Source organism: Haemaphysalis longicornis, unplaced genomic scaffold (genome assembly GCF_048455015.1).
Source record: "Haemaphysalis longicornis isolate Haplotype H1 unplaced genomic scaffold, Haemaphysalis longicornis Haplotype H1 scaffold_3, whole genome shotgun sequence".
NCBI lineage: Eukaryota > Metazoa > Arthropoda > Arachnida > Ixodida > Ixodidae > Haemaphysalis > Haemaphysalis longicornis.
The window spans coordinates 20,353,371-20,379,598 of NW_027526335.1; the positions used below are offsets into that span (position 1 = coordinate 20,353,371).

Here is a 26,228-nt window from a genome sequence, read left to right on the forward strand (position 1 = left end):
CATTGTGATAAAAAGGAATTTAGAGCTTCCAGATGACGACGAAGTTGCCTTGGCAGTTTTCATTTTAATATTGTGTGTATTAAATTCTTATGAAAGTGTTCCGCCTCTCCCACCATGCTGCTGGGATGGGTCTGCGAAGCAGTTTTGATTTGTATTCAACCTTTTTACAGGCAGTCTCAACTACTTCCTATACTCGGGAACAAGTTAACACCGACAATAGTTCATGTACGGTATCACTCCGCCTAAGCGACGGACCCGGATGTCGGCGGGCGCGCGCGTTCAAAAGGAGACCGCTACGAATGCGCGATATCGTCTGCCTTTTCTCACGTAGTTTGTTTGTCGTCGCTGCAGTAGTTTAAAAGCATATTAAGTAAAGAAAGATCATGGAAGTGGCTCGTGCCATGCTCAAAAATATTCCCAGTAACGCGCTACTTGCGCCGCGCGGAGTAACATCCGGCTGCGGTGACGAGGCACAGCGGCAACTTCCGTTGCCGAGTATAGCACGATTTCATACTGCGGTGCCCCAGTATGCAACATAACTCACTGCCGACTAACCCAAATGTACGGAACTACAAAAGGATTGTAAAATAGTTCCATGTGCCGATCATTTAACATATAGAATTTTGTCGACGTAAGCGTATATACCAACACCCACGCGACACCGTTAATTTCGTAACGTAGCTAATTTCAAATAACAACAAACCATGATAGGCCAAACAAAACATGTGGGGAATCCCCATTTGTACTGGGGCCCAAAACAACATGCATGACGTCCACATAGCCTGCATTGCTTTGACGGTCCAGCAGAGGGCGGAAAATTTAGCCTTTCTTGGAAAAGCCGTCACCTTTAGATGGCGAAAAAGGGCAGCTGATTGAGGAGAGTAACCCTCACAATGAAAAACAACAACCCTCGCAATGAAACACAATTTGGGCCTTCCACTATTAAGTTCACGTCACAAAATCGCACGCCTCCGCCTATTTCATAACGTGTTTTTTTTCCACACCACTTCACGAGATTGTTTAATAACTCCGCCCTGATATGTCTCATCGCGTCTGGATCACTCGCGCAAAGTTGGCGCCATCAGTTGTACTACTCAGGCTTTTTTAATTCATTCATTCCGCGTACATCCAATGAGTGTAACCACCTTCCACGAGACACTTTTGAAATTAACGGTATCAATTTGTTTCGCTCTGCATTGTGTAGTGTTACTTGAATAATTTTTCTTTTGTGCATACATACTTTTTTACCCATGATACGTACTTACATTTGTGTATTACTCCCGAAATGTACATATGTGTGCAATTTGTATGTCTTTAGAAATGTTGTTTTTTCTGGTCACAGTGCTTGAGCCAGCTTGTTTTTTAAAACACCTGCCTGTTTTGATGCTTTCTCCCCCCCTAAACCTACTCCCCTCCGTAAAGAAATACCCCAGGGTACAAATAAATAAATAAATAAATAAATAAATAAATAAATAAATAAATAAATAAATAATGTTGCCTGCCAGTTATACATAGGAGAAAAGTATAAAATCCCAGAAAAGTTTTTGATGGATACCTAAGCATTTTAGAAAACAATTGTTAAAGACCATATGAGGGTGTCAATGCATACGTTTCCGCTATATATTGCTGTATTTGAAGTAGCTCGTCGTCAAACAGCCTCAACTTTCATAATAGGTGAAATCCCCCCCTGAGTCCAGGTCATGCATACAGCCTTCTCAGCCGGCTTGACACATCTCCTAAAAGCAGCTACAGTTATGTCAAAAACACACATCTCAAGTGCGGCGCGCAGTTAGGCCTATTGAATGTCAGGTATGGTCAAGTGTAATATATATATATATATGTGTAACTCTGTCAACTGCATTTAGGAAGCGATATTGCAGACATGGTAAATACCTGTTATATATACTTCATATCTGATGTAATATAAAAACGTACACGTATGACAAAGCAAAAAACTAATTTTGGGGCCAATATACGAATGGCCATTTGACTTTTGCTTGAAAAAATGCTAACCGCCTTCCGATCCCCTTTCTTTAACTTTTGCCTCCGGGTTACTTAAGGATAAACCATAATTTTCTGCGGCCGCTGTTAACAAATGAGGAAATGCAAAAACATGCCCCTCTGAGTCACGTCCCGCCAACCACGGGCCAACGCGAGAAAGACTTCAGAAACAGAGCATGCGTGGGGTACGCGTCGCCGCCGTATATGCACGCTCTGTTGGGCGCGGTTTGCTGACTGTATCTCACCTAGTCGACTCGTGCCGACGTCCGGTAGATGCTATCTTCGCGCTTCGCTCTCCGTCAGCGAAAGCCGCATCGAGATGCAAACACGGACAGGCAACAGGCGTCGCTGCAGGCTAATCGAGAGTGTGTATACATGTGAGACTCGGCTAGCCACTGTAGTACAAGGGATCGTAATCTCTCCAAAGTAGCCTCCCCCTGCTCTATAATGAAGTTTTTACTGCGGCTGTATCCAAATTGGCGAATGCTCCGTCGAGTAAACAAGGAGCCACTGCACGAGTCGTCGCACACTGATGTTCTCAGGCGAATTAAGACAGTATAAAATAACGCGCATGCGCCATCCCGTGGTGATATTCGGTCCACTCTGCTGCAGAACTACTACGGTTGACAAGATCGCTTGTGTGCGCACGTGTATCACGATGGATTTACGGTTCCAAAATGCTCGTTCTTTACCTTTAATGGTACTTACAACCCAGGTATATGTGCATTGATTGATTGTAGGGCTTAACGCACCGACGCAACGCAGGCGATGAGGCACGCCGTAGTGGAGGGCTCCGGATTAATTTTGACCGCCTGGGGATATTTAACGTGCGCCGAAATCTCGTACACACGGGAGGTTTTGCTTTTCTCCTCCATCAGAAAAGAGCGGCCACCACGGCCGGGAATCGAACCCGCGACATAGGTATATGTGCAGACCACCAAGGTCCGGTATAAAACAGAGAAGGCAAGTCGCACAAATAAAGTGAAAGGGGTGGGCCGGGTGCATTGGTTTCCAGTACCTACTTGCTTTTTTCAAAACAAGGAGACTAGGCAACTTTTGAAGATTCTCCATCCAAGCTGAAACAAATTTGCCTAACTACGAGCAACGCAGAAGGTAAAATACTAAACTGCGCAAAAAAACAAAAAAACACGAGCGCAAAAAAAAAAAAAGAGTTTATGAAGAAATACTTGAAAGGAACGCTAAAGTGATGTGAAGCATATATGGGTTGTTTTTCGACTCAAATTCTACTTGTAAAACGTGTTATAAAGGAGTTACAGAACGATAAAATGCACAGATGACTTTTGTTTAACATTCGATGCAAAAGAGGCGTGCGATTGAGTTTGGAAGTATTTATATGCAAAGTGTATAAGCCCTTACTAAGCATATCTGGAGCATCGTTAAAACTATGTCTTGCTCCACTATTTGGTTGGAGCTGAGATATGCGGCTATTTACAAGTCTGGAGACAAACAAAAGCTTGCTAAAGTTAAAGTCTAGCCCACTACCATAGGTTCTCGTACATGTAGAGGTGCAACAAAAAATAAACGGAGCACGAATTCGTGAGATTGATTGATTGTAGGGTTTAACACGCCGAAGCAACGCAGGCGATGAGGCGCGCCATAGTGGAGGGCTCCGGATTAATTTTGACCACCTGGGGATCTTTATAATGCGCCGAAATCCTGTAAACACGGGCGTTTTTGCTTTTCGCCTCCATCAGAAAGCGGCCACCCCGGCCGGGAATCGAACCCGCGTCTTCGTGCTCAGCAGCACAACGCCTTAATCTCTAGCCACAGCGGCAGGTGGCTTCGTGAATTTAGATAATTTGTATTTTATGCGGCTACCAGCATAAATGGAGCACATGCGGCCGGATTTTATCTTAGAATGCCTTTCTTAAAAAGTCATTTCGAGGTTACTGGCTAGGCGCATGGCGGAGATATCCCCTCAAAATTTCCAAACCATGCTCCGTTTATTTTTTGTCACCTGTACTATCCAAAGCATTACAGTTAGAAAGGTTTATATTTTTTTATCCCAGCCGGAGTTGATCCTGATACCTAATATCAATCAGAACTCACTATTTAGAAACAGCGCACGATTTTTTTTTGCAAGGCTTTAAAAACAATTTACAGAAGTCCCGTTGGTGCAATATGCTCGATTATATTTGTCAAAGACGATTTACTTGTTTCTGCACGGAGAGCTTTCACCAATACAACTTCCCCTCAGAGTTAACCCTCCTGTTTGTATAACTTAGCGGAACAAAACGGGAAATATTAAGAGTCCGGCTTCCCTAGGGTTGTGCGCTCGGCCCTTCCCTTTCCCTGAGTTATACCAACGACATTTCGGATAGCGTTCGCTTTATTCTCACCGTTTCATTATTTGCAGACGGCTGCCTAGTTGGCACACTACTACCAGCATAGTTTGAATTCAAGTTCATAAACAGGCCTATGATGATGATGATGATGATGATGATGATGATGATGATGATGATGGTGATGATGATGATGATGAACGAAAATTTCTAAGGCTTTTATTAACTTCCTCTGCCATTAGGCCACTGAACCTAGCAGGTCAAAGTTACGTGGACCCTTAATTGTCGATCCTTCATCTTCCAGGGTGGCTATGAATGCGTCGATATTGGGGCACCGTGAAAAGAAAGCGCAGGAGCAATGCCGACGGAACAGCGAGCAAAACACTACGGGGAAGTGGCGAGTACAAGAGAAGTGCATCGCTTCTCTTTTCGCCGCTTTATTAGTACAATCTCTGAAGCAGTACGAGCAAAGTCAAGCGCGAAGAACAAAATAAGGGACGCAGTAAATGGAAGCAAGCGGCTACGGAAAAAAAAGGGAGTCGCCGGAAAAGGCACGCACCCGTCTTTATACTAGTTGATGGAGAGAAGACGGGGCATCGGAGACAGGGCGGGAGGCGCCGAGGAAAGACGATGCCATTCGAGGCGTGACGGGAGCGTGATCGACATCGATCGCGGTCTCCGCTCCAGCTACTCTGCGACCGCCGCCAAAACGTACTGTAGCGAGCCAACGGAGCGTGTGTTTATGCTAATGGACAACTCCCAGCGTGCGAGCGCACCTTTGAAACCGATTCCCTGTCGCCGCACGCGGTCCATATCGCTGCGCGACAGGAAGAGCGAGACGCGAAAAGACGCACCGGGCCTCCCCCCCTCTCCCTCAGGCCCCTGTATGCGTGCTGTCTTTTGCAGGCCGGCAATGTCGTCGTCTCAGTTCCTTGACTGACAGCAGCCCTCTTCCTGGTGAGGCGGGCCGTCGCGCTCGCCGTCACCACCACCACCGCGCCCGTTCAGCAAGAACATCGCGCTGCGTGCGTGTACGGCCTGCGCGTGTGTACAGTGTGCACGTGTAGTACATATACGCGTTCTGGCACTGATTTCCCTTCGCCCTGCCGCGGGATTCGTCCGATACAGTGATCAGTCGAGTAGAACACGATAGGGAGTGACGTGATGCGGGACCCGCGACTTTGAAAATGCGCGCGCGTCCTTTCCTGCCTCTCCCTTCCCGGGGGTTCCCAGAGGCGGCTGCGCGTCTTTTCTCTTTTATCTGCTTCCCTATTCACGGCAGATTGTGAGCGCCGGCTGTTCACGGCGGAATATACTTCACTCCCCGTTGTCTGCGCGCTGAACACCGACTGGGCAAGATGAGGGGCGCGGCGCTCGGCCCAAGCCTTTCAGAAGCCCGTGTAGTTGACTCGCAAAAGGTAGTTCGAACCAATATGCGCGCAGGCCCCTTTAAGATATTGAAACCCACCGGAGGAAACCTTCTAAGGTCGATTCAAGCTCTGTGTGTGGCCCGCTTCAGGATGAAGAAGGGCGTCTTTTTCATTTATTGAAGGGAGCTTCGCAGGTGCTTAGCCTGCGAAACAAGTGGTCTTGGGAAATTTTTTAACGGTGAACAGCGCACGTAACACGGGCGAAGCATTTTAAACCGTTAAAAGCCTACCAAAGCGTTAAAGTTTGCAAGCAAACCTGACAAAAAAGCAAATGATCGTGCGTAACCTAAAGCAGGCCCAAAGAACATGAATACTCACAAAAAGGCCTTACAGAATTCAGAAATTCAGAACCTAGACAAGTATACTCTTACTTATACGGTAGCCAAACCCCAAAAGCTATAGAGCGCTGTTCTGGAGCGAACCGCGTTTCACGTGATCCCATATATGCTTTGACGAAATCCTTGCAGTGTTGCGGATGCATGTGAGAATGGGAATAAAGCTCTAACGCCTGGTACAGTGCTTGCTTAAGAGTAAGTGGGCCACTGGTAGGAATCCTTATACAAAAATGGTGCACTCTATCTCAATCCCGTTTAAAAAGACGAAAAAAAAAGCACATAAGGCGACAGAGCGGAACTAAAATGTTTCGCAAAAGCATTTGTGAAGCGCCTTCACGTTAAAGGCCTGATTTGCAAGGTGTGTTAACATGCCTAGCCGCTTGTCAAACTTCCCTCGCCTCCTGCGGTGAACTGAGTTTGTCGGGAACCACTTGACGGCGCGGGAGGCGCCAGAAGCGGCAGAATACGGACAAGTGCGCGTCGCGGCAAAGGGCCTCCCACAGGGAAAACGTTGCGAAAGCGGAGATATCCAGAGGCGGAGCTGTATCATGAAAAAAATGGAGAAAGCAACGAAAGCGAATGTAAGGGTAAAAGAAGAGATGCTGAGAAAAAGAAAACGAAAGAACAAATAAATAAAAACAGGAACAGGACAAAGTTTTAAAAATGGATGTGAAAGTTAAGGAGACAGAAAAAGGAAAAGAATGCGAGAAAAAAAAAGCAAAAACGAGAAACGAAGAAAAATGAAGAAACTTTTGGGAAATGGGCTCCAGTGTGGCTGTTATTTGAGGCACTTATACAGACGAATGAACTATTCGACAAGACGTGCGCCAGAAAGTACAGCAAATAAAAAGTGACATTAATACAATAAGACCGCCCACGAATTTGCTAGAAATTTGCCCGTGCATAACGCAAGCAGCTGGAACAGAAATTGTGCTAGATTGATATAACAAGTACAAGAAGGGTGCTTTAAAATGTATCGGTCTGTTTCGGAGCACGCTACTCAGAACCGTGCCGCCTAAACTCACAAATAATGGAGCCACAACTGATTCAATTATCAGGCGCTGTTGCACAGCCGTCGGGTAGGCTTATCCCAGTGTGTCTTCAAACAAAACAACAAAACAAAAAATAGGCGAATTTACACTTTCAAAATCGCCATCTCTTTTCATCAAACGTGATTTTAGTCATTAGAATAAAGCAAGCGGTTACATGGTCATAAAGGTGTTGCAAGGACCTACAGGCAATCTCTGTTCCCCCTGTAACTCATTGTGGCGTGGCTGCAGCCATTTAATTTCTTCTCACGGCGTAACTAAACCGACGGGTGTGACGACGTAGTGCTAATTAATATTAGAGTTCGCCTCAGGAAACGTAAGCAGGAAGAAGCGGCCTTTCGCGACATAAAAGACGAGCAATGTTCAAGCTTCACCTTACATTCGCGCTCCCGCCATCAAACGAAGATGACTCAAAACATTGTTGCTAATCGCTGCATCCTGGACATTTTCATGCGTTGGCACTCCATTTTTTTTTTCTAATTTTAACTCGCTGAATCATTGTATAGGAAATCTTTCTAGTTCCTTGGATAGTTACCGATGGCGAATCGTTAGAGTCTTAATGAAGGATTTAGGCAGAATTTTCGAGCCACTCGCTCCGTTATAATTAATGCCATCATGACACATTACATTATAAATCATTCAGCGCCTCTCGCTGTTTACAGAGCAGACCAAGTGCGAACTCCTCAGCGACAAACTCTGATATAACGGAATGGACCCGCCGCGGTGGCTCAGTGGCTAAGGCGTTGCGCTGCTGACCACGAGGTCGCGGGTTCGATTCCCGGCCGCGGCGGCCGCTTTTCTGATGGAGGCGAAAAGCAAAAACGCCCGTGTGCACGAGATTTCGGCGCACGTTAAAGATCCCCAGGTGGTCAAAATTAATCCGGAGCCCTCCACTACGGCGCGCCTCATCGCCTGCGTTGCGTCGGCGCGTTAAACCCTACAATCAATATAACGGAATGGAACGTTAGGGTTCCGAAGGACGTAAAAGATTCGTGGCAAAAGGGCGCCTCGGGGATCCGTTCAGCGTGAGCATCCTTTCGGTCGTCTTTAATGCGTATCATTCTTTGCCGAGTACCGCATTACGGAAAATGGCGAAGCGTATAACACCTGGCATTTCCCCAATAATGCAGATTTCGCGAACGTTTACCTTTAACCGCTATAATAGTGTAAATGAAGATGATTGGTCGGACGAAATTTTGAAAAACTAAAATGTAAGAAAATATAGCATAATTACAGGAAATGGCGAACCGCGTAACGCCCTGCATTTCCACAATAATGCAGACTTCGCGAACGTACCACCTGTAATCGTTATAATAGCGTAAGTGGAGATAACTGGTAGAACTAAATTCGCGGAAGTTCCAACTGAAATCGTTATAATAGTGTAAATTAAGATAATTGGTCGAACAAAATTTTGGAAAAATAAAAAATAGAAAAGTATAAAAATACGGAAAATCACGAGCCGTGTAACTCCATGCATTTCCACAATCATGCAGATTTGGCGCAAGTAACACCTGTAATCCTTAGCTTAAATGAAAGCAATTGGTCGGACAGGATTTCTAAAAATAAAAATAAATTGGCTCTAAAGAACTCACACTCAAGACAAGCGGCACAGGAATGCTACGCATCATTAGAAAATTCTCTGAATTTCTGCAGCTTTTTTCATCAGCCAGGAACTAAAGTATCGTATGGCCATTTTACTTTCATAGAAACAAATATTTAAAAAAATATGGCCAGAATTTTTGGTGTATCCGTCATTCTATTTTGCGTTTTGCAATTATGGAATTACTCTAAATTGACCACGTTCAAAATACACTGTTGTGAGGCGAAATAATTGTATTAAAGTCATGTATGGCGCGTTAAAAATGTGGAACTGAGTGTGGGATTATATAGTTATCCTAATTCCCCCTTTCAAAAGCCGCATTAAGTACCCGCACACGCACGCGCACACATGCAGTGTGCCCAGTCACTGTGAGCAGGCAGTCACAGGAAGCGCTCTACGACACGGGCTCTTGAACGTCTGTCGTCTTGACTGTGGTTTCATCATCGTCGTCGTCATCACCATCATCATCCCGTTTCTCTCCACTGCAGGGGCCCTATTCTCGACTTCGTAAATTCACCGTCAATTCGTCCCGTTTTTTGCGTAAGCAAAACGCAAGTAATCATTGACGTGTGCATGTGTAGCTGTGATGACATGTAGTGTAATTTGACGCTTAGCTTATACAGATCACAACCAAGCTATCAAAAGATATTAAACATATAAAAACATTTGGCATGTCTTATAAAAATTAGGACGGCAGCTGAGGCTGGCAAGAGAAACACATTGCTTAAGGTTAAAATTGGCGTCAACAACGCAAAGCGCTCAAGTAACGTGGATCCAAAAGCTATAAAAGCGAGCGAAAGGCGTGCGTTAAGCCAAATAACACCACACAATCTTTTTTGCCGTATCTATTTCTTTCAATCGCTTTTAGTAACATAGTTGAGCGCTCTGCTTCAATATGCAAGCTTTGTTGCGTTATCACTTTCCCGCCCGTCACCACCGCCACGATTTCGTCTGCTGTTATGTTACAAGTTTATGGTGTGACCACAGAAAAAGACGGCCGTGACCATCGGTTGTATGACGCGGTAAGGATAGCGAAGCGCTACGCCAAATAACGGCAGAGTGTACTGATGCCTCCGATTCACTCATTCGTCAAGCTTGTACTCGATAAGCGCGGCAATAAATAAAACTCAGTTTTCTTTGTTATTTTTCTCTTGAATTCGATCATGCGACCCACTTGCTTAGGAGTGTGGACAAATGCCATACGTGGAGTTCTTTGCAATGAAAAGGCTTGTACTGCCCTCTCATGTTGTTGTTAGCTACGCGAAATAAATAGTTGTTATTTTGTTGCCAAGCATAAAAACAAAATACGGGATGTCATCTTTTCTCTCCGTTACGGCTGACTTTGAAACAGTCAAAACTATGATTTCTTCTTTAGAAGACCGTTTTAAATATTGCATCATGCGAAACTGCGCCTGCTGCAAATTCACGGGGATTTCCCGGTGCCAAAGGCCGGCGAATTTTTTTGCCCCATTTCACGGCGATGTCAGCCGCCATTTGCAAGCTGTTACATAAAATAACGTCGCTTTTACGCAGGCTGAAGTTGTGAATGTGCGACGTAAACGTTCCCGCCAACTGTTTATATTACGTCACGTCTTCTGAGCCAATCACAGAGAGGGCGTGACATACAAGCCATATAGTTGTTGGATAGCAGATACAGGCCTACGTTGTCATGGCTGCTGCATTTGGTCTAGTTTTTATTGCCAGCCAAGAATTATGCGCTTTCAGTAGAGAGAAATAAGGGAACTTTAAAACTGGGGCTAGTATCTGTCATTAAACGTCAAAATGGCGAAAGTACCCACATCCGCTTTGTCATCTGGTTAAACGTGAGCAAAACTGAAAGCCAATCAGACAAGGCTAGTTCTCGGCGAATTCACGCGGAGTCGAGAATAGGGCCCCAGGACGAAGGCCCCTCCCGTGTTTCTTCAACCGTTCCCGTTTTGCGATACCCGAGTCCATTCTTCGCCGCCCAATTAAATCGAAGCTTTCTCGGTCTTACTGATGACGTATGTCGCGTCAAAAACGCACTGCAGGAAAGCTGACTTTCTCTAGCGATGATGATAACAAACTAAATAACAAACGCGAATGAAGTGAAAGAAAAAAAAAAGGCTACCTATGGTCGGAACCGAACCTGGTTCCGTCACGTCACAAAGCCAACGTCTATCCGATTCCGCCATTCCGACACGGTCGAAGCAGTTTGGATTTAGATAGAGGTGAATGGTCGTGCTAAATTATACAGAAAAATCATGCACCTCTCCATCCAATGACGATGGAATTGCACGCGAAGTCAAATGGAGAAGGGTCAAAGTAGAAGCCACTGCGATCAAAAGACCGAACTGCGTGCGAGTCAAAGTCAAATCTCAACGAGTCAAAGCTCATACTCAAGTTCGATTCCAGACCCGGCGCCGCTTTTCAGAGAGATTTCGATGCACGTTAAATATTCCCAGGTGGTCAAATTTAATCCGGAGCCCTCCACTACGGCCCGCCTCATATCGCCTGTGTAGCGTCGGCGCGTTAAACCTTACAATCAATCAATCAATCAATCAATCAATCAATCAATCAATCAATCAATCAATCAATCAATCAATTAATTAATTAATTAATTAATTAATTAATTAATTAATTAATTAATTAATTAATTAATTAATTAATTAATTAATTAATTAATTATTTAATAAATAAATAAATAAATAAATAAATAAATAAATAAATAAATAAATAAATAAATAAATAAATAAATTAATTAATTAATTAATTAATTAATTAATTAATTAATTAATTAATTAATTAAAGCACAGGCGACAACCAAGAAATCCCTTATGAGAAAGTTTCACGTTCAACCATTGTCGTCGTTGGAGAAGAGAAGATAAACATCTTTAATTTGGAGCTTAATGGTGCAGGATGGGGAGAGTGAAACATTTTTTTTTTTTTTGCTCATTTCTTCCCTCCACCGAGTTTATGGTCTTCCTGTCCTTGTAGACCCGACCATCGATAGCCACTTTATTACCCTGGTGGTTCAGAAGTATTCAGATCTCCGAATTAAACATCTAGCCCAAGTCCACTTCCTCTTAATTTGACCTGTATTTCTCTCCACCCGCGTTTGTTCTCTGATATCGAATGCTGGTTTCCTATCCCTAAGGGTTACTCATATCTATCTTCTAGCCATTGTTCGTTGTACAGACCCAAGTTGTCCTTAGGGGCTCTTAGTAAAGGCGCCAAGTATCTGTCCCATAAATGTAACCGTGATACTATCTTGTTTTCCTTATCAATGGTGGAAGGTGAAAGCTAAGAAAGTTTAGCGGGTCTTTCTTTTTAGTTTGGTATGTACAAGTACCCATTTTCTACCGTAGGCGGGCAGACAAAGCTAAGGGGTACTTTAAGTTATCCTTTTCATCTTGCCTCAATTCTTACCAGGCCACAATAGCTAATGCCCTGCGCAAAACAGCTGATAATGCTTGACAACGAATCGGCAACACACAAAAAAAGCACCGTTGTTCCCGTTCTCGCCCAACGATTATATTTTAGAAGCTCAATTATCTTCGGCCGCCTCCATACCTGGAATCTCTTGCAACGGACCGTGGGCGTAATTGTCACAGCCACAACATATTCAAGCATCAGAGATGTCTTTCACCCTACTAAGCTAATCGATCATTTATTGCGTCTGCGCGTAAAAGGCATAAAAGCTCGTTCTGGGTAATTTCCAAGAAACCGCGTTTTTGCGTACATGAAACCCGATCGACGCGTAATTTTCGTCCCTGAACTCATCCGACCTCATCACGGCGTCGAATTCTCGTCTCGTCCACCGGCACGGCGCGCGAGAAAGCCCATTAGCTACGCCAACCAGCAGTGCATAAATGCGCGCCTGAGCGGAGCGACAGCGCCTAATCCTGTTTTTTTTTTTCCCCTCTAAGCCTTTCCCCACAACTTCGGAGCCTCCAAGGGAAGCCCAGGCCGCACGCAGCCGCGTCGATTCACCCCATCCGTACAGGCTTCGATTTCGGTGAGCACAGGCAGTGCCAGAAATAACCTCCTACGCGCGTGAAAGCATACGTATACACACATGCACACGTACGGGAGCTCACACGGGGGCACACTTTGGCACAGAAGCGTGTGGACAAACACTGTTGCGCGCGGAAAGGCGCGCCGAACGAACGCAATTTGTCACCCACTCGAAAAAGCGCGACCCGCTGCGGGAGATCGGTGGAGAGGAAACGTTCTCAAGAATACGGGAGGGGTTGGCGCACTTATTCGGGAAAGGCCCGCTGCGCCGTTGGCGGCGGTTCCGATAGAAGCGGGTTCGGCGTGACAAATGCGACCGGGGTCCGTTCAGAAAGGGGTGCCGTGTCATTACAGCCAATAGCCGCGCATATCCTTCAGACCATGCCGGAGGATTTCTGGCGCTCGTGGTTTTCGCCCTGACCGGTGCACGGCGCGGGTGGTGTGCGTGCGGGCTTCAACCCCTTCAATCCGATCGCGCTCGGAAGTTGACACTGGAGATTTACGCGAGCCCCATTCGGTTCATAGACGAGTCCAACGTAGAGGCGCGCTGGTGTTGACTCCTGGAGTGGCAGAAGCGCGTTTTCTGCTTCAGTTTGTTGCACCTCAGAAGAACCAGCTAGATGCGCATCAACCACACACAAAAAAAATTAAGCTCCCTTTGCAGCTTATCCTTCGAACACACAAGCGTTTTATTAAATTAAACGGACACCGAATTAAATATTCATAATGCTTATTTCAAAATGCATTGACATTTAAACTCATTGAATATGTCACCTTAATATTTAACATGAGGATAGAGTAAGTCAGTTAATCTGCGCAAAACTATAGACAATACACGACGCTCCCGCGGCTTCCCAACTGCCACATCGATGTTAAATTCGCGTGCAGCGTATTTTCAAGCCATCTCAACATTTGGAATTTCGGTTGCGATCGTTTTAATGTTTCATATCGACTTTGTATTTGTTCGAGCGCAGTTTACATGAGATAAGCTCGTGTGCAAGCGTTTAAATGTTCCCTCGTGTGTTCGCAGGTGCGCCATCACAGTAAACCGACAAGTCACATGGTGCAAGGTAAACGGCTTTTTTTAAACGAGATTTCTTCGTAAAAAGTGCGTTTGATTTGGCCGGAGAAGCTAATGACATATACAGGGCAAACTATAACCTCATAAAGTGATTAGACAATGTTTTCTCCTTTCTTCAGTGTCCATTAAAATAATTTTCACTGTATCTCTTTGTTGACTAGATCCACAGTTTAATGCTTGCCGCTTCGCAGTAGGTAAACGTGAACTTGCACTCAATTAGGTGATTGGACGATGCTTGCAACTCTCTTCGGTGTCCTGCAAATATTGTTCGCTGTATGCTTGACTACAGCATCAATTTAATCTTTGCCGCTTCGTAGTAGGTAAACTTCAACCTCATTTAGTGTTTGGCAAATGTTTTCAATTTGCTTCAATGTCCTTTAAAATTTTTTTTTTTGCGTTATATGCCTCTGACTGGGGCATGGGCTTAGTCTCTGCCGCTTCGCAGTCGGTAAACTTTAGCCTCGTAAAAAGATTGGACATGGTTTGCAATCTGGTTCAAAGTTCTTTTCGAGTATTGTCCCTTATATATGCCCTTTGACTACGGCCCGGACAGTCTTGCCGCTTCGTAACAGGACATTTTATTTTGCACACATCGAAGCTTAGCAGTGAACCAGCGAATGGGCATCTGTGTTCTTAGTTGCAAAGCTGCCCCATTCCTCGCAAAAATAACAGGTAGACAAAAACACATACAGAAGGTAGAACAAGATGAGTCTGTGTCCGTCGTTTCTTTTTGTGTGTTTTATTGCTGGCGCTGAACTATTTTCACCGCAATTAATCTGTAGCAACTAGCCCACTTCTCGACTCTTTTGAGCTATTTCCGCACTACGAGCCAACCTGCCCAATCACATCTATATTTTCGAAGTTTTTTTTTTTTTTTTTATGTCAACATCAGCGACAAGCATAGCTGTCACAAAATATGTACTGAGGAAAAGCGACTCGAAATATGACTGGAAATAACACTTTCAAAGGCATGATACGACACGTGTGGGACTGCCATTGGGACTACGAGAAAGCGACACCAGTATATTTTCCGCTAAAACATAAGCACAATACAATGGCAGAAATTAGAGACTGGGAATCGGAGGATAGTGCGTAAACATCCCTTCTATATATAAGGGCTCACCTCCGAACCTACGCATTTACGTAACGGACCTTTTATTAAATGTCCCTTATGGCCCACGTGAGACTACCGAAAGAACATCGTGCCAAGCTTTCCTAACCGACGGACGGACGAACACACCGGCAGGGTTTGACGCGGAGTCACCAACGGATGCTTACGCAATAAAATAAAATTGCACCTTACTTTGAGCCTCCCAGAGAAAAGCTTTACACGTGTAGAATCAATTTCAGAACCGATATACGAATTCCACGAATTCCACCGCCAAACTAAAATTTCGCGCATAAATGGAAGTTCGGAGAAGTCGGACCGGGAACAGAAGTGAAAGAAGGAAATCGCGGACTCCCAGAGATCTGGTGGCGTTCCGCACCCGGGGGCCCTTGTAAAAAGAGCCCAAGTGAACTGGTCGGAGGGAAGCTGAAATAAAGTACATGACAAGTTGCTAGGCGTTCATTTTAGTTGCATCCTGACTGAAACTGGAACAATAAGGCGGTCACTCACGCCACAAACGTATTTTGAAAAAAAAAATTAGGAGGAACTGCCTTATAACAGAAAGCTCACGACAAAATTTGTTTTGAGCGCTGATTTAACGTAACCTGAGTAACGTTCAATGAAGAGCGGTATTGTGACGTCACAAAGAATGGACACACATACACGACGGTTCATTTCTTATTTACAGCAGTAACTGGATCAAACAACAACAACGCATAGGGTTAAAAATTCCTAACAATGGTAATATAATTTCGTCACTTTTCGGAGAGGCCCGACACCTAACCGGTTCGCTTGATAATCATGAAAAGTGCTGAAGGTAGTCTGGGCGGAGAGGTTTTACGACGTGTATACGGGTGAATTTTCGTCCATGGTTGCAAGCGTATATTCAATTCTGTAACAAATAATGTCCCACCTCCGAGCTGCGTACAACCAAAATCAACGCTCCGCAGTTGGCGACCTGTTTAAGTAACACTTCCCGTCCGTGCACAGCGTTGCAAAGAACCTCCCGAGCGGTTCCTACTTGTTGTTGACGCTGGCCTACGGCATGCCCGGCTGGCATTGTGCGAGCACAGTCGAGTCGCCGCCGTAAGCCGGGAAGGACATTCACGCGTTGTTGACCGGTCAGCTGGGGCAGCGCCAGTGGCCGGTGTTACGCCACGGCGAACAACGGTACTCTTCGCTCGGCGAAAGGAGAGAGAGAGAGAGAGAAAGGAAACCCCTCTGCGGCCGCACAAAGCGGCCGAGTTGTTATTCAACGGGCTCGTATATCTCTTATTTACCGCTGTTTCTCCGCATTCGCGTGGCTTCCGTGTGGGCAGCACTTAAGTTGAAGCGGATTGAAACATCGCTGAAAGTGAAATCGTAAAGTGCTCTCCCTGCTTGTGCGTCGAATCGTGCTCGAGGGCAATTCGGCTGCCTCGGGTGTAAAGGCTGCGCTTGGCTTCGCATACGCCAGAGAAGGGAACAACGCGGCGCCTAGATTGATAAGCGAGAAATACAGCTGTTTTTTTCTCGCTTTTGAAAAATGTCTCCATTCCCAGTTATTGACAGCAATATGTTATCAAACGTCTGACAAGAAATGAAGCTAACGAAATCAATATTGAGTACGCCGCATCAAATCAAGAGCATGACGGAAGCACTGACATCAACGATGATAGTTTTTACGTACTTCTTATGGTCTGTGTCAGCTTTCAAATATTGTCAGAACGTTGCATCACTTGGGTAAAAATGCGCACCGAAAAATCACTATACGAAAAAAGCAGAAAGAAGGAATGACCCGCAGCGGTGGCTCAGTGGCTAAGGCATTGTTGCTACTGAGCACGAGGACGCGGGTTCGATTCCCGGCTGCGGCGGCCGCTTTTCTGATGGAGGCGAAAAGCGAAAACGCCTGTCTGTTCGAGATTTCGGCGCACGTTAAAGATCTCGAAGGGGTCCAAATTAATCCGGAGCCCTCCAATACGGCCCGCCGCATCGCCTGTGAAGCGTCGGCGCGTTAAACCCGACAATCAATCAAATCAAAAAACAAGGAACGTGCTCGGTTCGCGTCAGTAGCCTGCCCTTTATATCTTTTTATTCATGCTTACGTGTTCGTTGTCTTGTTTGTGTTTACTTAAACACTTTGATTCGCATGGTCAGTGGGACTAAAAGACGCTCTCTTTTTCGGTAGTAGTGCGTGAATCTACCAAGATGATAACGTTATCAGCGGCACGCCGTGAAACCAACTCTACCGAAAGCCGCCATCAAGCATAGCTTATTCGTTTGTGCCGCTTGGGCGATGCGCATATTGCTTCGCATGGCTTACGTAACCTCCGTAAGTGGCGCCTGAGGGGATCCTAAGTAGTCATATACTTCAAAGGGCTCATCAAGGCAGCGGGTCTCAGCTGGACTACCTATACCGCGGCAGCGGCATCCAGCGTATGTGTACATAGGCCCGCATGCAGCGCGGTTACTCAGATTACTCGGGGCATTGACGCGGCGCGATAGAGGCTCGTCTGTGTGGAGGCCCGCAGTATGAAGGGGCAGACGGAGTGTCGACTTCGTCATCATACGGCCTGCGGGGAACTGGGTCATCGTCTCCGCCTAAATCACCTTTTCATGCAATGCGGGTGCTCCTTTTCATATGGTATATCTCGGGAAAGAAAGACGCAGAGTGTCTCTACCCCTTGTTATCTAGGATTCGTTGCATCCTGAGCCGGGCGCTAAGCGATTGCTGCGGGGGGAGATAGTAAAGAGAGGAGACGTACCAAGACAATAAAACTAAGCGGAACTGGCCAAGGAGGAGAATAAGGAACTCCCGTGAACAACGAACGGAGCGGAAAGAAGCTAACGAGAGGAAGATAGACGCTAACTCTCTTGCTCGTTTGATCGTCGCCCGCGCGAGAAAAAAGAATTACACGAGCGAGAGTTGCGTGTCGCTTTTTTTATAGTATTTTCCCGCTGAGTGGACAAGAAGTCTTGATCCGGCAGTCACCCCTTTTGTAGATGTGTATTTTATTATTTGCTTTGCCTAAAATTTGTGGCACACGGTCCAGTTTCAGTTCTTTACGTTTTCCCGCTCATATTCCCGCTCATATTCTTTACGTTTCCCTGCTCCCAGGGAAAAAATTAGGCCAATTTGTTAACCTTCCGGCAGTACGTGGATTTCAGAGCAGTAAGTTGATGTAGAAAGTGACTAGCCGCATCAAAGCACCTGCGAACCGTAACCAATGACAGGTCACGGATACAGCTATCTCGTAACTCTGCCAAAGCCAACTCTGAATCCAATTTCACCGCATGCGGACACGACCATAAACAACGCTGCTCCAGCTAACCAGCCCTCCTTTCCTCCCCCTCCTGTCGTCAATATTGGGTGGGCCTCGGCTCCGACGACCTGGCCGTGACTCAGGCGTCAGGCGGGCCGCTAACGAGCGACGCCCTGGCAATCATCGTTATTTCGCAAGTTAGCAGGCGATCAGCGATGAGCACCGGGCAAACATCGTTGTCCGCGCCGGCAGCCCCCGCCGCACAGCGATAGCGGTGTAAAGAACGGGCACTTAACAGCTCGAATCCGGGGCCGACGCCGGAGCAGGTCCCAGGACGCCGCGCTAAGTGTTTTCGTGACGCGCTCCCGTTTCGGCGGCGGGCGCGCGTGCCGTCGGCATATAGCCCAGCGGCGACGCGACTGGCTGCCCCGCGCACACGCCCGACACACTGGCCATCCAGGTGATAAACACTGGCCGCCGACGGAGTCTAATATGTCCCGGCGGGACCACTCGCAGAGACTGACCCCGGTCACGCACTGAAGCATGGCGTCGCCGCCGACCGCAGGCCGTGGGAGCGGACGGGAGAGGGAAAGAACCCGCCACCGACGTCACCATGCAAGTCGTATAGATAAAGACGCGACGGACCAGCTCTTTGTAGCGCGAGCTACACTGCCCGAGGTTGAGCAGTTTCGCGTGGCTCCTGGAGAGCCATGCCGCGCATGCGCGAGGAGCAGTGAAGTCACACGGTGCACAGCTGGCGCGCCGGAGCCGCCGCCGCCGATTAAATTGGATTGAAAATCGTTTTAGCAGTAGTAAGCATAATAAACAGCTAATCCTAGACAACCAGGAAACCTAAGAATAACCAGCTCAACCTTAGCTCACGCTACGTATATCCTGGCATAGCCGACCTAAGCCACTGCTAATTTTTTTCTACGTTCTTCTTCTTCCTCCGCCTCCCATACTTCCGCTTTAACAGTGGGCACATGCAGAAGGGCAGCAGGAGCCGGAGGAGCTTTCACTGTCTGACATCCTGGGCGAGAGCGCCGGTTCCTCCGTTTCTTTTTCTACGCTCTTGCTAAGGTTGACAACAAATACCGCTTGGAGAGCGAAAACAAGAGCAAAGATGCAGGAATAAGAACTCCTAAAGACACGTGCGTTCCTCGCCAGAAAAAAAAAATAGCAACAAAAAAGGTAACCTATACATATCGAGGCCGTACGTTGTCAACTCATGCAAATAACCCCCGCGATACCTTCGCGTGGCTGGGAAGGTACAGCATGACCGGGTTTAGACAGGAACCCCTAAACACAATCAGGAAAAAAGAAGCTTTGAATAAGTAATGTATGGTAACTTACACGGCGTGCGTCCTAAGAACATAGGAGGACAGTGCATATCGATCCGCGGAGTTTGTGGATGCGGGGAGTCATACTGTGCTCCATCGGTTAAAAGAAAATGAATCGCATTGCAATGATATATCAAGAGCATGGCGGCAGAAAAAAAAGAGGAAGGACAGAATGTGATCCTGAATGGGATATTTAAAATTATTTGAGCCCCGCACAGAACATGCCGCAGTTGGGCAATATGCCAGGCTGGCAGTCTCTTCCACGAATAGCCCATTGAAAATAGAACTAGTTGCAAAAGGCGCTTGTTCTGCCTGAAATCCCTGCCATTTTGGTACACTGCCACGGAGCGCTGTTCAACACGTGTAGCATAAATTGCCTTATCTAAACAGAGATTACACTGACAAGGCAGATGCAAATATTTGAGTTGATCGTATCTCCTTTTCTTGCAAGGTATCAGGCTCAGCTAGCTATTCTTGGCAGCCCTGCGGGAGAAGAGCGCCACCCTGGGAATAGAGGCGACTGAAACTTGGTTGGCTTTCTATTCACGCTCTGCAGTGTAAATATATACTTGCGTCTATATAGAGATCCTCGAGGCGTGTTAAAGGATTGGCCTAATAACCGATTTGTATGCCACCACCTGCAACATCTCTGCAGTGGCCGCCCTCGAAGCCCCGTAGGCATGGCCTATTTTCTATTTAAAAAACTTTTTCGTTCCAACTAAGTCATCCGTGAGTATAATGCTCAAATATTTATTATTTTAAACGCTCTAAAGACAGTGATAAATAACAGAATATGAAGAGTGCGAAGAATGCCGTTTTCGTGTTTGTTACAAAAGTACGTCCCGTTTCTTTTTGTTTTTGTTTGTTTAACCCTCAATTTTTTGTTCTTCAACCGGTTTCGCGCTTCCAGTACATCAATCTCTGAACCTAACACCACTAATCCGACCACCCTTTCTAGGCTTGCTGCTTTAATTTATATCAATTGTTAAAATTTCCTTTCCGGTCTGTGGGGATTGACTGACAAGACATAAATAAAACGATTGCCACGTGGAGCACAATACGTCTAACTTGATAGGAGCGGAATTGAGAAGCATTAACCTGCGTTATCCTTTCGTACGGTTTATATAGGGTGCAGTCGTCAGTAAACCGTTTTATCTGCACGAACACTTCGACATTGATGTCATGAATAAAAATTAGAAAGAAAAGCGGTTCGAGCGCGGGACCTTGCCGGATGCCAGATTAACCTCCCAAGCGCCCAGCTAATTTTCTATTATCGATATTGTTTTCTCAATTATTTTGTTCGCAGGCAGCCCTGCCTATTACGAATCGGTGCAAGTCCGCCGTGGTTAGTGCAGTCATATCATGTGCAGGTATTGCTTCCTTTTTTTAAGCCTATAAGCAGCTTTAAATCTCAAGACAGAAGAGGGAGAAGCTATGCACCGAAATGGTAGATAATGCGGTCGCCAATAGCGGCTATTATGAGCATGCATGCGCGCGACTCCGCCCTACTCGCTATTGCCATTCAGCGGTTCAGTTGCTGAGAGTTCTATCCTCAGCTGCAGAAGATGTATAGGTGGTATTCATTGAAAAGTTTAGCTGTCAATTTCTTCGCTAGGCAACATTGGAAACGGCCACAAACATGGCCGATGCACCACTGACAGTGCGCGGCTTGTGTCACTGCGACCGCACACCGAAGAAAAAAAAGCACCGGCCTGCGTCGTCTGCTCCGTTTCAACCCGCTTCTCAACGGTAGTGTCAACAGAGATGTTATTAATCGCACTCACATTGGACTCGAGGCATTACTTAGCGTTCGTTGGGGTAGAGTTTGGAACATCACACACACGCATCATGTGCTTAGCACGAACAAGTACCGCCATCCCGCGGAGCCCGACGTAACCAGTTACGGCGCACTCACATGGTTGCCTGCATGCGGCCCTCGCCAGTGAATACACGCTATACGTGACGGCGGCGAAATACCAAAATGACCCTGAGTACGTGATTACGGCATGCATGGGCTTTTATATTTTGTCAATGACAATGTGGTGACTCCGCAGCTTACTTCGAACCGGGCATGAATGCGTGTTATGGTGCGTACACGACATGCTTGTGCACCTAATTCACCTGGCGACAGCATTAGGCGACAGGTGTGGGCGATTCATGCACGGTTCCCCCGAAGCGTGAGTTCGCGCGATGTGCCGCTTCCACTAACCATAGTCAGCCGTTTGGAAATGCGAGACTTGCGTGATAAACAGACATCGTCAGCCAATAATTACAACGGTCATGCCACCGCAGTGTAAAAGAAAGAAAGAAAGAAAGGAGCTCCGGTGGCCTGAGGCGGGCGGGATTTCTTCGACGGGACGATTTCGCGCGGACTGCCGTCGCGCAGGATTTGTATTAGTGTGATAAAATAAGAACCACTGAAAATTGTGAGGTCGGCAAGTTCTTTTGTGCTACTATTGATCCGTTTGACGAACACGTTAAGCCATGCTGAAAAATTAACCCTTTAGTCGCACTGTCATCTTTCGAATTATAAGCAACGTTTTAACCTTCAATGGACGTGCACCAAACTCCGGATGCACTATGGTGTGAAAGCAAGTTGACCAGGCAACACGCTAGTAAAGAAAAAAACTACGCAGAAGACCAACGCTTCTTCTCGTCACCTCACCAAGTTCTCTATGATTGGTAGACTCTGTAGAATCTGCCATGTCAATGTCTGTATACGCCAGTGCGTATTCTTAATTCTCTTCTGGCCCTTGGCGGCGGCGGTGATAGGCACTATGTGCAACGCTTGAGGCGATTCCGCTGACTACGCTCGTTATTACGCTAAATTAAAAAAATGTGGTTCCTTCCTCTGTCATAACAATCAATAAAAAGCGAAAGAAAAATGTGCAGCGAAATCTGCAGCTGAGCATGATTTGCGGGTCGGCGGCTGTCATGTAGGTGTGCTTGGCGAGCGATGTCCTGCTGGCGGGTCGTTTCGGCAAATATGTACTGGCGTCATTTCCGTGACGAATATTACGTCAGTGAAACCTTGGTGTATCCCGGCATAAAACACTTTCGTGTTATAATATAAAACCCGAAAACGAACAACCGTAAGTATAACGTACTCTTTAGTTCTAAAGGTAAGTAAGGTAAGTATAACGTACTCTTTAGTACTAAAGCTTGCTTCCCCACATGAAGACCCTGTGTGCAGGGGTGCACCCTTTACAGGCCGCTTGCTTTGTTGTATTGGCGCCAGTTCCGTGACGGATATGACGTCAGTGAAGTGTTTGTGTATCCCGGAATAAAACACTTTCGTGTTAACGTATTTTCGTACAAAAGCCGTGCAGAAAAGAAGCCGAGAACAAGGTTATGCCTGCCTCTTTCACACTGTAATGCAGGGGGGATAAAGAAAAGAAGACATTTGGACAACAAAGCGCCAAGAAGAGAAGGGAATGGAACGTGCACTGTAGACGTGGAATGCTCACTGAGTGCCGCCGGCGACTTACTTGTCGCTGATAACCAGATGTCGCGCCTGTGAAGAAGACCGGGTGTCAGCGCTGCTTGCGCTGAGAAGAGTCGCCGGAGAGACGACTCGTGCTCCCTCCCTTGATGGATGGCTGGGAGCAAGCTGTTTTGTACAATAAGAAGGCAGGCACTCGCACAGCGCATTTCTGTCGTCTGCTACGCAACAACTGTTTAGTTACTTGAGTAAGAGTCGCACTTAGATAAGTATAAGCAAAGTTACCAATGTTGCCTCGTGCATCGAACACAAATTTTCAAAGCAACAGATCGCGACGGAAGGCGTACCGTGTTTGTAACGGCGTGTTTGCAGCATTTTACGGACTGAGAATTCGGTGAGCGTTACCGGATTGACGAAGTCGTTTATAACGCAAGTACGCCAGTCTCCAACGAAACATAAAAGAAAACTTACGCAGCCACCTGCTTTGCGAGATGATCTCGGTAGAGCGGATCCTCTGACGACGAATTTATTCATGCTACCCGTGTAAGGCGTAGACATTTCGCATTACATCACCAACAGGTTTCGCCAACGCCGATGGCGTGGTTGCGCGCTTGCGACACTGCACCTCGCAATGCACCATGGGACGCGCCTTGAAGGTCACTTGCACCTCTCGCAACACGCAAGCGACTCCGACTACCATTCACCTGCCTGGGTTTGTTTGGACCTAGAAGAGACACGCGAAAGAGGGTGGCAGGCCTCAAGCTTTCGTCCCGAACTAAGACTGGACGACGCCCAAAGCAGACGGGAAGTGTCTTGCTGCCAAGATTCACTCGCAGCTAAGACCTACCAGCATCCAGTTATGGGCATGTGACCAGTAAAAAGTAACAGGGTCATGGTAACAGTTACCTCAGCCAACAAAGTAACTCTACCGAGTTAGTTACCGAGTTTCCAAAAGTAGCTTGTTGCAGTTACACTTACTGTAAAAAAGTAACGTCGTTATTTTACGTTACTGTATAAAACTAACTGATAGATCACAAACCAAATGATAGAGTTTATTTAACAGAAACATACGAAGGCATGCGGGTAGTCGAAATTGCACGTGGTAAAACCCTAGACGAAAGGAACCTAAAAGGGAGCATCAACTTTTTTGTTGATGCACCCTTGGCGTCATTATGGTTACCCCGTTCTCGGTGCGACCTTTTGCGGTGGTCATTCTTTAGAAGGGTAGGCCAGCTTCCTCTGCGGCAGAGGTCTAACAGTTTCTTTCTTTTCTCTTGTTTTGCGCGGGACTCAAGATTTAAAAAAAAAAGTTTTCAGAAATCACCTTAAAGACCGACCTCCGAACTAAGCATAGTGCTTGAATAGCGGGAAGGATGGAATATACTATAGTGTCTTCGACGAAGACTGCTTCAACCGAAAAGAGGCCCAACATTTTTCTGTTATTTTTCCTTTGTGGCAAAGAGCTCTTTTCCTGAGGTAAGCGTTTCCAAGCAGCGCGTCTCGGTATATTTGCGCGGAAACACTGGTCCGTCCAAACGCACACCACTATATATAAAAGCTATCGCGGAGAGCACTGGCATTGCTTTCTGGCGCAAAGTAAAAAATAAGGTCGGTTTTAACAAACCGGCGACGTGTCTATTTCGATTTTTTACCCGCTGCTGTCCGCCGCGTTGAGTAACGCATTGTGGTACTTGGCACGTGGCTGTAAGATCGATTTCCCGCCCAGGCGCCCGCGATGTTGCTGGGGTAGAATACAAAGCCGGTGTCCGCAGGCATTTCGGTACTGCTCATACAGCCAGTAGTTGAATAAAAAAATAATAACCGCTAGGCGAAATTCTAGCGATTATCAAGACGTCTTTACTGCTTCATCGCGTTAGCGTATTTTTTACAGACGGTAGTCTTTCTTGGGCTACTTAAATGCATACATTTTGGTCTGTGTGTATGTCTGTTTTCTGTCTGTCTGTGACTCGATTCAGCCACCAGGCCAAAGAGAAACAGAAGCTGCGCAATAGTCTTATATACCCACAGCCAAATCTAAATGTCTGAGTCCGGTTTCAATGTTTATGCTTGTCCACATTGTTGAACTAGAACAGGAAATTATACGGATATAAAACATAAAATCCATACCTAAGTGATATTTGCAGTTGTCGTCTATTGAAAAATTTATGGATGCTTGGTTTTTGCGATAACAAATGCAATACTACATCAACTGCGAAAACCGTCGCCTGCTGTTACCCGCGCTACTACCGCTCCTGGTGGCATTTAAGAAATCAAAGGCAACAGCAAGGTTCCACGAGATAGGTTCCACGTTCCGCTTGAAACGCTCGTGGAGTAAAGGAGTAGGGCAACGTGGTAGGGCAACGTGGTAGGGCAACATGGCAGGAGGGTACCTCGATTCACACGCGTCTCCGCAATACGGCAGCGCAGGCATCGAAGCACCCGAGTTGGAGCAGTGGAACGCGGTAAATTTAAATTGACTTGAGCAAACCTCTAGCGTGTTATCTTGGGGGTAACGAGGCGGGAGAGGAACAGCATGAGAGGGGAGCAGGAAAGATAAGGGAGGCCTTTACTTGGCAGGGGCGCCACCTGACTATCGTCTTTCTTTGACATTTACAACGAAATGAAACGCGGACTTTTTTTTTTTCGCTTTTGTTTTTAACACGAAAGTGTTTTATTCCCGGATACACGAAGATTTCGCTGTCGTCATATCCGTCACGGAAGTGACGCCTGCATAACTAAGCAAGCGGCCTTTACAGGGTGCATTTCGGTACAAAGGGTCTTCGTGCGGGGAAGCAACCTTTAGTACTAAAGAGTACGTTATACTCATGGTTGTTCGTTTTCGGGTTTTATATTTTAACAAGAAAGCGTTTTGTGCCGGTGTACGCCAAGATTTATGCCGGTATACAGCAAGAAATGACGCCAGTACACTTTTGCCGAAGCGACCCGCCAGCAGGACGTCGCTCGCCAAGCACATCCACAAGACAGCCGCCGGCCCGCAAATCATGCTCAGCTGCAGATTTCGCTGCACATTTCACTTTCGAGTTTTACTGATTCCTATGACAGAGGAATCAACCAGTTTTTTCGTCTTTTGACGCGACTTTCTCCGACAGGAAGGCCACAGCCGCAATTCGCATGGCAGCTTCCCGCACCCCGGGCAGGGCTGTCCTCAGCGCGCACCCGTTCTACGCACGTGCCTCCCCGTGCACCTGTCACGGACACGCATCGGGGTGGTTCTTGCTCAAATCTGGCAGGGTTCCGGATTAGTGCAACCGGCCGCTGCTCTGGCCACCCGGGTTCAAAT

At 46.5% G+C, this 26,228-nt stretch overlaps 1 protein-coding gene across 1 annotated transcript in view; it reads right to left on the reverse strand.

The window, feature by feature from the left end:
* LOC144173188 (homeobox protein Hox-A3-like) overlaps nt 1-18,654 on the reverse strand; it is a 35,979-nt gene extending 17,325 nt beyond the window's left edge. The window contains exon 1 of the mRNA XM_077701694.1: nt 18,442-18,654. The gene's annotated coding sequence lies outside the window, so the exon portion shown is untranslated. The remainder of the gene's footprint in view (nt 1-18,441) is intronic.
* Nucleotides 18,655-26,228: the final 7,574 nt, after the last annotated feature.